The following is a 14,994-nucleotide window of genomic DNA, read 5'->3' as shown; positions in this document are numbered from 1 at the left end:
GCAAGATCAGCAAAGTTAACATAGTTGTTAATCCTAATAAGTCAAACAACCCACCATTCGTTAGACTTGAAACCAAATTCATGCTAAGTATTCCCCGGTATAACAATGAGAATTTAATTTGGCCTTGCAAAACACTATTTATGTTTCACAAACGGGGCAATTATATAATAAAGCAGAACATGTGAATAACAGTTACACAACCGAACTGGAGAAGACAAAGAACCGTCCACATAATTTTTTTTGTGAAAGCAATATAATATTCATATCTCATATCTCTACATAGTTACTAATAATTTTCATAATAAAACTCTCTATTTTTCTATAATTTTTTGTCATAAATCAAATTAATTATGTTTGTTGAGATATTTTTTCTTTTAATAATACTAGGTTATAGTATTAGTGTTGCATCAAAATTTGAAGCACTACAATATTCTATAGTTAAATTTTTTTTAGCACGTAATAGTTCCTAAAAACGGATCCCCGTTCGTTGAACGGGCTAAAAAACTAGTAATATATATATATAGAGATATCCTAAGAAAACACATCAATATTCACGAAGCACACACCATCATCCTTCTACTACAGTTTTTTTCCTGGACTGAAGGTTTTTCCCTGGTACACCATCTTTGAAAGGACTCCAAATTCTTTCCACTGAAGGTTAGCTCGATTTAGTTGCATTCAGTTTTGGCACAAGAATAATGATTGGTTGTTACATTTACAAAACCTTAATAACCAAAAAAACAAGGAAAACCCTTCGTAAAAACCCACCAAAAACTCTATTTTCAATTAATCTACAAGAACAGCAACAAAATCAATAACAATTATGTGTTTACCCTTCTCAATTCATTACCTTCAATTCCTCAATTCATCTATCTTCTCAAATCATTTGTTTTCATCAGATTATACAATGGCCATGTCTATCGAACTCACTTTCTCTTGAACTTCATTAAACTCTAGGGGCTTGGCGAGGAGTTTTCAGGTGACATTTTTTGCTCTTTGACAATTATTATTGATTGCTAATTTTGTGGTTTTTTAATTATTTTTTTTCTATGTGATTTTCAAGTAAAAAAAAAAAATCCAATTTTATTATTCTTTTCAAATGTTTTTTATTTTTCAAATTAGTAATAGTTATTGTTTGTGTTAAGTAGAATTGGGGTCTAAGTGTTTGTGATAATGTCTCACTTAGTCTGTTTTCTTTGTGGTGATAGTCATCTTTCACGACTTTTGCAACAGCTTCACATTCGTAGCACAATTGTTTTGGATTGCCCACTAAGACCATCGATATAAGTAATGCATCTTAGTTGTAGTTGCTTGCTTGCATCATAGAAACCATTGTTTCTATTGAACTTGAGAATTTGCAGTTTATATGGTATCTCAGGTCTCCTTTTGCACTTTGAAGGAGATTAAGAAATCCGATATCCGATATGAAGATTGAACTTATAAGCTGAACTTAATATGAACAAATTTCGACCTTTGAGTACATCACTTCCCTCAGAGTTTTTCTGGTGTTGATTTCATTCAGGTGAAGTGAAGCATTCTTTGTCTATTAAATAAGTATTATTTTCGTCCGCTTAACTGAACTATCTTTTCAAGATTTGTAATTTGAATTTTTTTGTCGTAATGTAGAACAAATATTCTTTTATTTCGATGCTATGTTAATTAGGAGGTACCATAAAAATGGTTAGAGTTAAAACAAATGGTGGTTTGCAACACATCTGAATACACTATAGTTTCGAGAAGCTTGAATCACTCAAAATTTTGCAAACAATATGTTTGAGTTAGAGCCTTAGATGGTAATAAAATACTTAAGGGACTTTGGTTGTCAAGTTCCATCTTTATGCGCCAGCATAGTTGACATGATTGATTTTCATTATAAACAATTCAAAAACTTTCAGTAGTTCTTTTTGAATTAAAAGCTTCCAGTAGTTTTTTTTTTTCAATCTATGCTTATATATGAATTGGGATTCTACTTGGCGCCTAAATAAAGTTTTATTTATCTGTGAATGTTTTTTGACCTAAGATGAGATTCCATTGGAAATTTATAAGCGATTGATCGTTGCATACAATCTTAATATCAAATAATTATATTTTTCCAGGGCTATGGCATGTCTAACTCCACTGCAGTATTGACACATTGCTTCAATAAAGGAAAATTCAGTAAGTATGCGTCAGTGGGACTTAATTAAGGTGCCAAACATGCAAGCTAAAATTGTGAATTGGAACTCTGGTTCCTGTATGCCTCTAGGCAATAGTGGTTGGTTTTGTGGTTAAGAGGACCTGATGTTATGAAAGGTAAGCAGAAAAAAGTTGGGAATCTAAGATACTAAACTGGATAGGCAGTGAAACATGACAATGCATTTACCTATTTACCTACGATCAATCTCAAAAGTTTTTTTTGTTATAATTCTTATATGCATTGAGTTAGTTTTAGCTTATACTGTAAATTTGAAGTTTTGAAGTTTTGATTGAGTGATAAATCTAAGTTTGATTGAGCTTATATATATAATCTGGTATGCAACCCTACAAAGAAAAGGCTATGGTGTTGTATAACCTGTATCAATACACTATTTTAGCAACCTCTTAGAACAACATAGAACCTGTATCACATAAAAGGCTTTACAAAATGTCACATACAAATTTTCGAATCAGAATATATTTTTATTGAAAATAAACCAAAATACGTTAATGAGCAGCGATTATGGTGCATAAGTACATAGGAACTAAGGGATCAAATTGAGATAGTCTCTTCACTTTGTGGTTTAGGATATTAATCCATAATTTTCAAATATAATTATCTCAAACTTGATCTAGCTTGTATAATAGTTTTCTTAGATTTATGGTAATTTAGTGGCAAATTTTTGAATCAGAATAGATTTTTATTAAAAATAAACGAAATACGTTAATGAGCAGCGATTATGGTGCATAAGTACTTGGAAACTAAGGGATTGAATTGAGATAGTCTTTTCACTTTGTGGCTTAGGATATTAATCTGTAATTTTCAAATAGAATTATCTTAAACTCGATCTAACTTGTATAATAGTTTTCTTAGATTTATGGTGAGTTAGCGGCAAATTTTCGAATCAGGATATATTTTTATTGAAAATAAGCCGAAATACGTAAATGAGCAGCGATTATGGTGTATAAGTACTTGGAAACTAAGGGATCAAATTGAGATAGCCTCTTCACTTTGTGGTTTAAGATATTAATCCGTAATTTTCAGATGAAATTATCTTAAACTCGATTTAGCTTGTATAATAATTTTATTAGATTTATGGTGATTTAGCGGTAAATCATCACCGCTCGGCTTACGTACTAATGTGTACAAATCTCTAAAATAGATTGATTGTTTCCATATCCTCAAAGAATACACTACTCCCACTTGAAAAGATTTATCACATGAACGTGTCATACGAACGGGTGTCGTTATATTAAATTATTCTAAAAATTATATTAATTACTCATTTAAATTTCTTACACCACTTTCTATAAAAATGAAGCATCAAACCTTGATAAAATTCATCGAATTTTTTTTATTGCTAGGTTTAACAATAGAAGTTCTGTGAGAATATCCATTGTAGCGAAGATAATATTGAAACTACTTGAATAGCAAGACATTCCCAATCACAATAAAAGAATTAAGATAAATACTACTAAAAATGCAAAACTATATTTGTCGAGACATTTATTTCCCCTACATATAATATAAATATGTTTTAGGGTTTATTAGTTTAATGAATTTGCATCAAGTTTTTTATTTTCCATTAATTATTCTTTGAGGTTAGTTTAATGTAATACGTTGCATCCAGTTTTCAATTTCTCATTAATTATTCTTAAAGGTTAATTCAATGCAGTTGCATCAAGTTTTCGATTTCCCGTTAATTATTATTTGAGGTTAGTTTAGTGCAATTGCATCCACTTTATGATTTTTTGTTAGTTATTCATTAAAGTTAATTCAGTACAGTTGCATCCAGTTTTCAATGTTTCGTTAATTAGTATTTGAGATTAGTTCATTGCATTTGCATCCTGGTTCCAATCTCCCGTTAATTACTCTTTAATGTTAGTTCAATACATCTGCATCCAGTTTCTAATTTCCTGTCAATTATTTTTCTAGGTTAGTTCGATAGTTTACAATTTCTATACAGTTTGCATACATGTAAGAGTGTTTTTATAAACTCACATTCATTTTGGGTTCCTAATTACTCGTATTTATGTTTTGAGGTCAGTGCGATGCAGTTACATTCGACTTCCGATTTCCAGTTAACTATTTTTTTAGGTTATTTCAATGCATTTGCATCCAATTTCTGATTTCCCATTAGTTAATCTCTGATTTTAGTTTAATGCAGTTGCATTCAGTTTTTGGTTTTCCGTTAATTATTTTTTGAGGTTAGTTCAATGCAATTTCATCCAATTTTTGATTTTATGTTAATTGTTCTTTGAGGTTAGTTCAATGTATTTACATCAAGTTTTCGATTTCCCGTTAATTATTTTTTGAGGTTAGTTCAATGTAGTTACATCAAATTTATAATTTCTCGTTAATTATTCATTTAGGTTAGTTCAATGCAGTTTCATCCATTTTTCAATGTTTCGTTAATTAGTCTTTGAGATTAATTAGTTCATTGCATTTGGGTTTCCCATTAATAACCGATTTCCCATTAATAACTCTTTAAGGTTAGTTTAATACATCTGCATCTAGTTTCTGATTATTTATGCTTTGAGGTTAGTTTGATGCAATTATATTTGGTTTCTGATTTTCCGCTAATTATTCTTTGAGATTATTTCAATGCATTTGCATTTAGTTTCCGATTTCCCACCAATTATTCTATGAGGTTAGTTCAATGTAATTGCATTTGGTTTTTGATGTTATGTTAATTATTTTTTGAGTTTAGTTCAATGCATTTTCATCCAGCTTTCGATTTCTCATTAATTATTATATGAGATTTGTTTGATGTATTTGCATACCGTTTCCAATTTCCCGTTAGTTATCTGACGTTAGTTTAATACAATTGCATCAAGTTTCCGATTTTTAGTTAATTACTTTTTGAGTTTAGTTTATTGCATTTGCATAAAGTTTTTGATTTTCCGTTAATTACTCTTTGAGCTCAGTTATGTATTTGAATCTAGATTCCAATTTCATTTTAATTATTCAATGTGGTGTGTAATACCAACTTCTACTGATCTATCTATAGTGCACAAACATGATATAAAAAGTAAATTATGCTTGATTTACTATGTGAGATCATCGAAGATTATCCAGTTCCCGATTTCCCATTAATTATTCTTTAAATTATACATGACTCACTATGTGGAATCTTCAAAGATTATCTACGAACGGGTGTTGTTATATTAATTATCTAAGAACTATTGGAGTTATGGCTTGTGCTAGAACCGTCAAAATAATCCTTGATGGCTTTCTTACTCTCGTCAAAAATAGAACTATATCAGCTGATAGTTTTTTAGTAGTGACAATTAATTAAACACCGGTTTTGCTAGAAGGAAAAAGTTAGACAATTTGTGACTTGATGTTTGTGAGAAAGAACTCATAAATTAGACACCAAACTTGATACATTGATAAAAAAACATCATAGATATTTATGACGGCTAGCTTATAACCGTCAACATTAACATCATGCGTCATAAAGTGAACGGTAAGTATACAATTGTTAGTCACAAACTTGACACATTGATAAAAAACGTCAAAGATATTTATGACGGCTAGCCTATAACCGTCAGCATTTGACATCAAGCGTCATAAAAGTAATGGTGAGATAGAAATAATGACAGGTTATACGAAGCCGTCAAGGTAGAAAAAAAATAGCCGTCATAAAAAGCCCATTTTTTTAGTAGTGTTACATCCACTTTATAATTTCCCGTTAGTTATTCATTAAAAAGTTAATTCAGTATAGTTGCATCTAGTTTTCGATGTTTTGTTAATTAGTGTTTGAGATTAGTTCATTGCATTTGTATCCAGGTTCCAATCTCCCGTTAATTACTCTTTGATGTTATTTCAATATATCTGTATCCAGTTTCTGATTTCTCGTTAATTGTTTTTCTAGGTTAGTTCGATAGTTTACAATTTCTATACAGTTTGCATACATGTAAGAGTCTGTTTTTATAAACTCACTTTTGTTTTGGGTTCCTAATTACTTGTAATTACTCATGTGAGAAGGCTAAAAAAGTGGACATTTATGCTTTGAGGTCAATGCGATGTAGTTACATCCGACTTCCGATTTCTAGTTAACTATTTTTTGAGGTTATTTCAATGCATTTGCATCCAATTTTGGATTTCCCGTTAGTTAATCTCTGATTTTAATTTAATGCAGTTGTATCTAATTGTTGGTTTTCCGTTAATTATTCTTTGAGGTTAGTTCAATTTAGTTACATCCAATTTCTGATTTTATGTTAATAGTTCTTTGAGGTTAGTTCAATGCATTTGCATCAAGTTTCCGATTTCCCGTTAATTATTTTTTGAGGTTAGTTTAATGCAATTACATCAAATTTATAATTTCCCGTTAATTATTCATTTAGGTTAGTTCAGTGGAGTTTCATCCATTTTTTAATGTTTCGTTAATTAATCTTTGAGATTAGTTTATTGTATTTGGATTCAGTTTCCGATTTCCCATTAATAACTCTTTAAGGTTAGTGCAATACATCTGCATCTAGTTTTTTATTATTTATGTTTTTAGGTTAGTTCGATACAATTATATCCAGTTTCTGATTTCCCGTTAACTATTTTTTGAGATTATTTCAATGCATTTGCATTTAGTTTTCGATTTCCCACAAATTATTTTATGAGGTTAGTTCAATGTAGTTGCATTCGGTTTTTGATTTTCTGTTAATTATTTTTTGAGTTAAGTTAAATGCATTTGCATCCAGTTTCTGGTTTCCCATTAATTATTATTTGAGGTTTCTTTGATGTATTTACATATCATTTCAGATTTTCCATTAAATATTTTTAAAAGATTTGCATCCAATTTCTAATTTCCCGTTAGTTACTCTCTGTCGTTAGTTTAATGCAATTTGTATAAAGTTTCCGATTTCCCGTTAATTACTCTTTGAACTCAGTTATGTATTTGAATCCAGTTTTCGATTTCCTTATAATTATCCAATGAGGTGTATAATACTAACTTCTAGTGATTCATTTGTAGTGTCCTTGCAAACATGACATAAAAAGTAAATTATGCTTAATTTACTATGTGCATGGGATCATCAAAGATTATCCAGTTCCTGATTTTCCATTAATTATTATTTAAATTATGCATGACTCACTATGTGGAATCTTCAAAGATTATCTATGAACGGGTGTTGTTATATATATTAATTACTCTTAAAAATATTTGCAAATATGCATAACTATTATATTTTAATATTATATTGATCACTCAACCAAATTTCTTATAACGTGAAAACCTTACTCTCCATTAAAAAAAAAGAACTCAGCTTTGATAAAACCCTTCAACTTCATTTTGTTGTTTAATAATAGAAGTTTGATCGAAGTTTTATGAGATTGCTTAATAAGGCGAAGTTCATATATATTGAAGCTACTTGAATAGCAAGGAGTTTCCAATCATACGGAAAGAGATAAGATAAATACCATTTTAAATGCAAAACTATACTTATCGAGACATTCCCATAACATACAACCCAACTATATTTTGAGGTTAGTTCAATGCATTTGCATTTAGTTTCTGATTTTCCGTTATTTATATTTTGAGCTTTGTTCAATGCAGTTGCATCCAATTTCCAATTCCCGTTATTTATTTTTTGAGATCAGTTCAATGCAGTTGCATCCAGTTTCTTATTTCTCGTTAATTATTCTTTTTGGTTAGTTTAATACATTTGCATCCAATTTCCAATTTCTTGTTGTTAATTGTTATATTATTTGAGGTCGGTTCAATGCATTTGCATCCAGTTTCTGATTTTCTGTTAATTATTCTGTGAGATTAGTTTAATGCATTTGTATCAAGTTTCCATTTTTCCATTTATTATTTGATAAAGTTGCATTTTCATCTAGTTTCCGATTTCCCGTTAATTATTGTTTGAGGTTAGTTCAATGAGTTTGCATTCAGTTTTCGATTTCCTGTTAATTATTTCTTGAGGTTTTGCATCAAGTTTATTTTTTGAGATTAGTTCAGTGCAGTTGCATGCGGTTTTCGATTTCCCATTAATTACTTTTTAAGATTAGCTCCACGCATTTGCATTATGTTTCTAATTTATAATTAATTTTTCTTTGAAGTTAGTTCAATACAGCTGCATCCAGTTTCTGATTTTCCTTTAATTTAATCTTTGAGGGTTAGCTCAATGCATTTGCATCCAGTTTTTGATTTTTCGACAATTATTTTTTGATGTTAGTTTGATATATTTGCATCCAAGTTTTAATTTTTCGTTAATTATTCTTTGAGATTAGTTTAATGCGGTTCTATCCATATTCCAATTTTATATTAATTACTTTTTAAGATTAGTTTAATGCTTGCATTTACATCCAGTTTCCGATTTTCCGTTAAATATTATTTGAGGTTAGCTTTTACAAATCACCTATTTTTTTTAGTATTTTTTTTTTTTATTTGATCAAATATATAAGAATTGGAAATACACTCAAACTCTCCAAATATAAGAATTAGAAATACACTCAAACTCTCCAAAGAGGTTCCATGTATGTGGGATTGTAGGCTATTAGAAAATACTATCTTTCATATTAAAGTGCCACATATAATAGAAAAAATGCTAACTCTCATATTAGGGTACCACATAGGAGAGAGAGCTACTCTATGTAGACATGTAGTGGCCGGTTATCCCCGGTAGTAGTTTATCCAGTAGTATTAGTACAACCTATTAAGTTTTTCACTTCAACCCATTGTTTTAAAAGGCATTTATGCACGGGAAGCGTACGCCTTTCCAGACAATTTATCAACAAAGATAATGACTCTAGAAGCCAAAGCCAGTTAAACGTCTTTCCAGACAATTTATCCAAACTCATGTTTTACGACGTTGTTGCATGGGAATCAAATATTAACTTTGTTGGAGGTTGTATCAAGTAAGGTGCCCATACTCACTTTGCTCAATTGTCCATCTTTGATACCTACCCGAGCCTATTCCAACACCCCTATCCCCTCCCACACTTTTTACTATTACAATAATAAAATTTATGCCTTGGGATTGTTTGGGATGAGTCCATCTCGACTAGGAAGATCTAGCGACCTTTGTATCTACTATCACCTCTCTTTATATTAAAGCATAGTACATCTTATGTGGACAATCTCTTTTCTAGGTGGCGCATTCTTGAGACATAGGTATGCCACGTAGACACTCTTAATTAATCATAAGAAGTTTCCTAATACAACATGAACTCTTAATCTTAAAAAGTTTTCTAATACAACACAACTCTAATTAGGAGTGCCAATGGGTACCGATTACCTAGAACTGAAACCGAATATTCGGGTTCTGGGTCTTAAAAAATTAGACTCGTTTAAAATGAGTCATTAACAACCGAACCGATAAAGAATTGAATTAGTAAAAAACCTGTGAGTACCCGAACCGAAACCGAAACCGATTAGTATGATTTCGATATCTAAAATTTAGTATTATATTACATTTAAGATAATCAAACTAATACATTATAATATAAAATATGTTTTTTAAGTGTAAAAATTTATTAAATATATATAGCATAATATATAGTGAATGTGTACGTGTTATTAAATGTATATTTTATAACAATACGTTAAACAAGTGTATCATAGATGTTAATAATAATGTCAACGTGTATATTCTGAACCAACTAATACATTTTATATTTATTAACTCATGCACGTGTATATTTAAATAGGATACACATGCTTGATATATTGTGGTACACACACTTATTATAAACCAATATGTAGTGTTCATGTTAAAAATTAGTGAGGAGATGTAATTATAAGACTCATGTACTCGCATGTTCGATTTAAAATATAATGCGAGTTAATACGCGTGTACAAATATACGTGTATGTACGTAAAATATATCAAGGTAACAAATATATATGATTGCACGTGTACACAATCGAAGTTAATACAAGGAAACAAATATATGTGTATGCACGCCAAAAATATCGATTATTTTAATTTCTATAACAAAACTTGAAATTAATTTTTAGGGTTAGATATTTGATTATTTTAATTTCTATATCAAAGCTTGAAATAATCACATGCATGAATGATAAATGTTTTAATGTGTATTGTCACACCCCGAATTTCGATAAATCAGATAATATAAATTATATCCGACTCCTCAATATCTGAGATGTGACAACAACCTCAAAACCCAATCTATTTCGTAACCCTAATGAATAATAACACATGCGGAAAAACTAAGCAATAAAATACTCAAAACAATCAACTCATCATTATGAAAACTTGTGATCAAAATTAAGTTACAAACTTCTTCACTTAAGAATTCGGAAAAATAAATTAAAACATATGTTCCCAACAAATTCCACTACATCTCTGAGGAAAATGAAACGACATCTTATTAAAAATAAATGCTAACATCAATCACGAGCAGCACACTACCTTCTCGAACATCAGCTAACCCTATCCAGGCTGATCGACTATGTTCATATAAGAACACACCCGATTAGCAAACATGCAAATCGGGTCAGCATTATTTATAATGCTGGTATGAGTAGCCTTAGAAAAACCATTTAGATATACATAAAATTTCGTTCTTTAATGGCAGGTAGTTCCTCCACAGAGGCGCCTTAGCTTAAGGTAGTCAGTTCCTTCATAAAGGCACCTTAGCTTCTAACTAAGAGTAAATCAAACGTATGGTATCCTAGTACTTACCTTTATGCATACTCGATTTATCGCAGAGTGGGTCCTCTCTGCAAGAATAATTAGTTTAACCCACTCTCCTGCAAAGCAATTTGTAATAATCATAGCATAAATTGAAACTTAACTTGAAAGTCTTAAATCAATAACCACACCGAAAGAAAATATCATATCAGTAATATTTATCAAGTGTCCCTAATAACACGTCGTCTCTAGGTTTTACCTAGTTTCTCTGACTACCATAATCGATACCCAATGCCGAACATGTACATCCACATGCCTCCCCTCACATACTGAACCACTCCGTGCGTAACTACCCTAAGCGGGATATCGCATACTGGGTAACCCTCATACGGAAGCCATTATGTGAGTAATGCCACTATTCGGCATAAAAAATAATGCGCGTCTCATTCTAAAGTTTGCGAATGAGACAGTCAAGCCACTATTCGGCTACGCCAGAAGGGCCATTCAGATTCACTAAAATGCCAGAAGGGCCAATCAAATTGCACACCCCTACACAGGGCAAATCACATGAGTTGTGGTAGCTAGGTTCTAGGATTTTCGTTACGTGATTTATTCAAATGTATACATCTATGCATCTTAAAATTTCCCTCTTTTCACGTGTCAATATTCACACAAGATCAACGTCAAATCTATAATAGATACCGACAAACAAGTTTATACAAGTGTCACCAACATCCTATCGTCGGATTGGTCCATAAAAATACAATCTATAACATTTTGGAAAAAAGTCAACAGTCAACGGGTCAACAATCAACCCAACAGTCAATGGTCCTAATCGGTGGTCATCCCAACCGGTCCTCACCCAAACCCATATTTAAAAAGAGTTCAAACCCTGGTCCTAATCGTCTGGGCTAAACTGGCCTGGTTCAATAACTTAAGGCTTAACCCGGCCCGTAAACTAATCTGGCCCAACTTGAAATTATCTAAACTCAACAGATGTAAGAATAGTAAAAATACTATCCGATCCACTTAACCTTCTAAGGACCAGCCCACACAAACCTTTTAAACCAGCCCAAAACCAAAAACTGATATGGTCTGCCCAACTAATAAGTCACAAGTCTAAAAAGTTACACACCGACCGAGAGCACTAGATCACTCTCACGGTCATCCCTTCAAAGAAAGTAACGCTAGCTTCCAGCCACCCCCAAAAATCCTTCACACACCACCCACAAATAACTCAAATAAATTTGTGTGGGTGAAAAACCCACAACTTTACTTCACCAAGCAACCCCGAATTTTCAGTTTTCGAAATCCCTATCAAATCACAGATCCGACCGCCATTAAAGTTCTTGAAGCTTTCCCCCACAAACTCCCCACTACCACCATTCATTAAACCAACAACCTGCAACACAACCAAAACATAGTTCATAAAAACGAAATCACATATAAAAATCCAACCCCTCAATATCGCAGTAATGAAAAGTTGTTGGGGAGGAGGTTTGGGGGATTGCGCCTCCCTTTACAACCACCTAAGGATTTCGACCGTCCTAACAAATAACCAATCTAATAAGTTTAAACCTTAAGGGGAAGAACCATTGTTGAACATAAATGAGCAGACATGAAAAATGAACGAAACGTATAGTCCTACAGTAAAGTCATCTCTGTGTATAGACGAGAAAAAAATGAAACTAAACTACTCACCTTCTGTGTTATCGGGAAAAAGAAATATCGAATACGACGACGCGAGAACCAATCCCAGCTAGCTCGCAAAATCCACCGTTCTTCTTCGTTTTTGCTTGAGTGTGCTGTTTGTGTTTTTGAGAAAACTCCTTTCTCCGTACCCTACATTAAGCTCTCCTTCCTATTTTACTAAATATTCTTATATCATAACTATGGAATATTATTACTATTAAAAGTATTATATATATTATGTTCCTTAGGTTAATATCTTGTTTCCTTTTTATTTAAAACTTTTCCGAAAATTAAAGATAATCAAATCCCACATACTAGCACATTGACGAGAAAAATAAAATCAAATATAGAAATATTAAATATAGTTACGCAAATAAAGCAGAAATAAAATAGGGGTCTTACATGTATGATTGATATATGTTCATAGATTGATGTAAATATGGTTGTTGATATATCACTAATTATACATAAAATATTATCATGTAGGAAAAGAAAAAAATAAAAATAAAAATAAAAATAAGTTTTAGTGTTTAAATGATTGAAATTGTTTAATAATCATAATAAATAATAAAGACCCCAATTAGAATTGAAACCGATAAAAAACCGTGGGTTTTGATGGTTTTGGGTTGGGTTCTATAATTCTCATACTAAAACCGCGTTGAGAACTAAAACCGATAGAACTGCATTTTATATTTATTAATTTATGCACATGTATATTTAAATAGGATACACATGCTTGATATATTGTGGTACACACATTTATTATAAACCAATATGTAGTGTTCATGTTAAAAATTAGTGGTGGGATATAATTGTAAGACGCATGTACTCGTATGTTCGATTTAAAATATAATGCGAGTTAATACGCGTGTACAAATATATGTGTATGCACGTAAAATATATCAAGGTAACAAATATATGTGATTGCACGTGTACACGATCAAGAGGAAACAAATATATGTGTATACACGTAAAAAAAATCAAATTTTTGGGGTTGGATATTTGATTATTTTAATTTATATATCAAAGCTTGAAATTGTCACATGCATGAATGGTAAATGTTTTAACGTGTATGATTGATATATGTTCATAGATTGATATAAATATGATTGTTGATACATCACTAATTATACATAAAATATTATCATGTAGGAAAAGAAAAAAATAAAAATAAAAATAAAAACAAGTTTTAGTGTTTAAATGATTGAAATTGTTTACTAATCATAATAAATAATAAAGACCCGAATTAAAATCGAAACCAATTAAAAAACCGTGGGTTTGATGGTTTTGGCTTGGGTTCTATAATTCTCGTACGAAAACCGTTGAAAACCGAACCCGATAGAACCGCAAATAGTAAAACCTAAATCGAAACCGTTAAAACCCGACCCAAAAACGACCCGTTGGCACTCCTAACTCTAATAAGTCAATCAACATCTGACAAGGAAATTTTATACGACTTCAATAAGAAAGCATTATTAAATCAACTCCAAAAACTTATGTTAATAATTATCAATTATTGAATTCCTCACAAAAATTTAAGGGATGTGAATTTTAGAAATGATTCCGGCCATATGGCCAGGTCTAAAACCTTGTCTATAAACCAAAGCAGATACCTCTAATGAAGAATTTTCTCTCTCCTATGTGGCACTCTAATATGAGAGTTAGTTTTTTTTCTCTTCTATGTGGCACTTTAATATGAAAGATAGTCTTTTCTAATAGCCTACAATCCTTCGTAAATGGAACCTCTTTGGAGAGTTTGAGTGTATTTCTAATTCTTATATTTGGAGAGTTTGAGTGTATTTCCAATTCTTATATATTTGATCAAATAAAAAAAATTGCTAAAAAATAGGTGATTTATAAAAGGTAATTTCTTATTACGAATAAAACACTTTTAGTGTTCAAATTCTTATATATTTGATCAAATAAAAAAAAATTGCTAAAAATAGGTGATTTGTATAAACTAATTCCCTATTACAAATCATACAATTTTAGTGTCTATGATAAAGCACCGACTTATTTCGAATATATCCTTCACACGGCCTCAAAACATAGTTAAAAACAATTATACAAAAAATAACATCACAAAATATATAATAGAAAATGAAAAAAAAAATAACGGCAAAGCAATAATGACAAATATTTTTAAAAATATATAATACTGAATGAAACTAACGTCAAAAAATAATTAATGGAGAACCGAAAACTGGATGCAAATGCATCGAACTAACCTCAAATAATATTTAATGAGAAATCGAAAACTGGATGCAAATACAAGCATTAAACCTTAAAAAGTAATTAATAGAAAATTAGAATATAGATACAACTGCATTAAACTAACCTCAAAGAATAATTAACAAAAAATTAAAACTTGGATGCAAATACATCAAACTAACATAAAAAAAAAAAAATTGTCGGAAAATCGGAAACTGGATGCAAATGCATTGAGCTAACCCTCAAAGATTAAATTAACGGGAAATCAGAAACTGGATGCAACTGCATTGAACTAACCTCAAAGAAAAATTAATTATAAATT

General features: G+C 30.9%; 1 long non-coding RNA gene across 1 annotated transcript; it reads left to right on the top strand.

The window, feature by feature from the left end:
• Positions 1-526: 526 nt before the first annotated feature.
• On the top strand, positions 527-1,476 carry LOC147511161 (uncharacterized). Its single transcript, XR_015216949.1, has 3 exons — positions 527-979; positions 1,209-1,287; positions 1,379-1,476. It is a non-coding gene; the product is annotated as an uncharacterized LOC147511161 (long non-coding RNA).
• The last annotated feature ends 13,518 nt before the right edge of the window (positions 1,477-14,994 follow it).

This window comes from Coptis chinensis, chromosome 3 (assembly GCF_015680905.1).
Source record: "Coptis chinensis isolate HL-2020 chromosome 3, ASM1568090v1, whole genome shotgun sequence".
In the NCBI taxonomy this organism is placed as follows: Eukaryota; Viridiplantae; Streptophyta; class Magnoliopsida; order Ranunculales; family Ranunculaceae; genus Coptis; species Coptis chinensis.
Note: the sequence above shows the minus strand (reverse complement) of the source record. Positions and strands in the feature narration are given on the sequence as shown.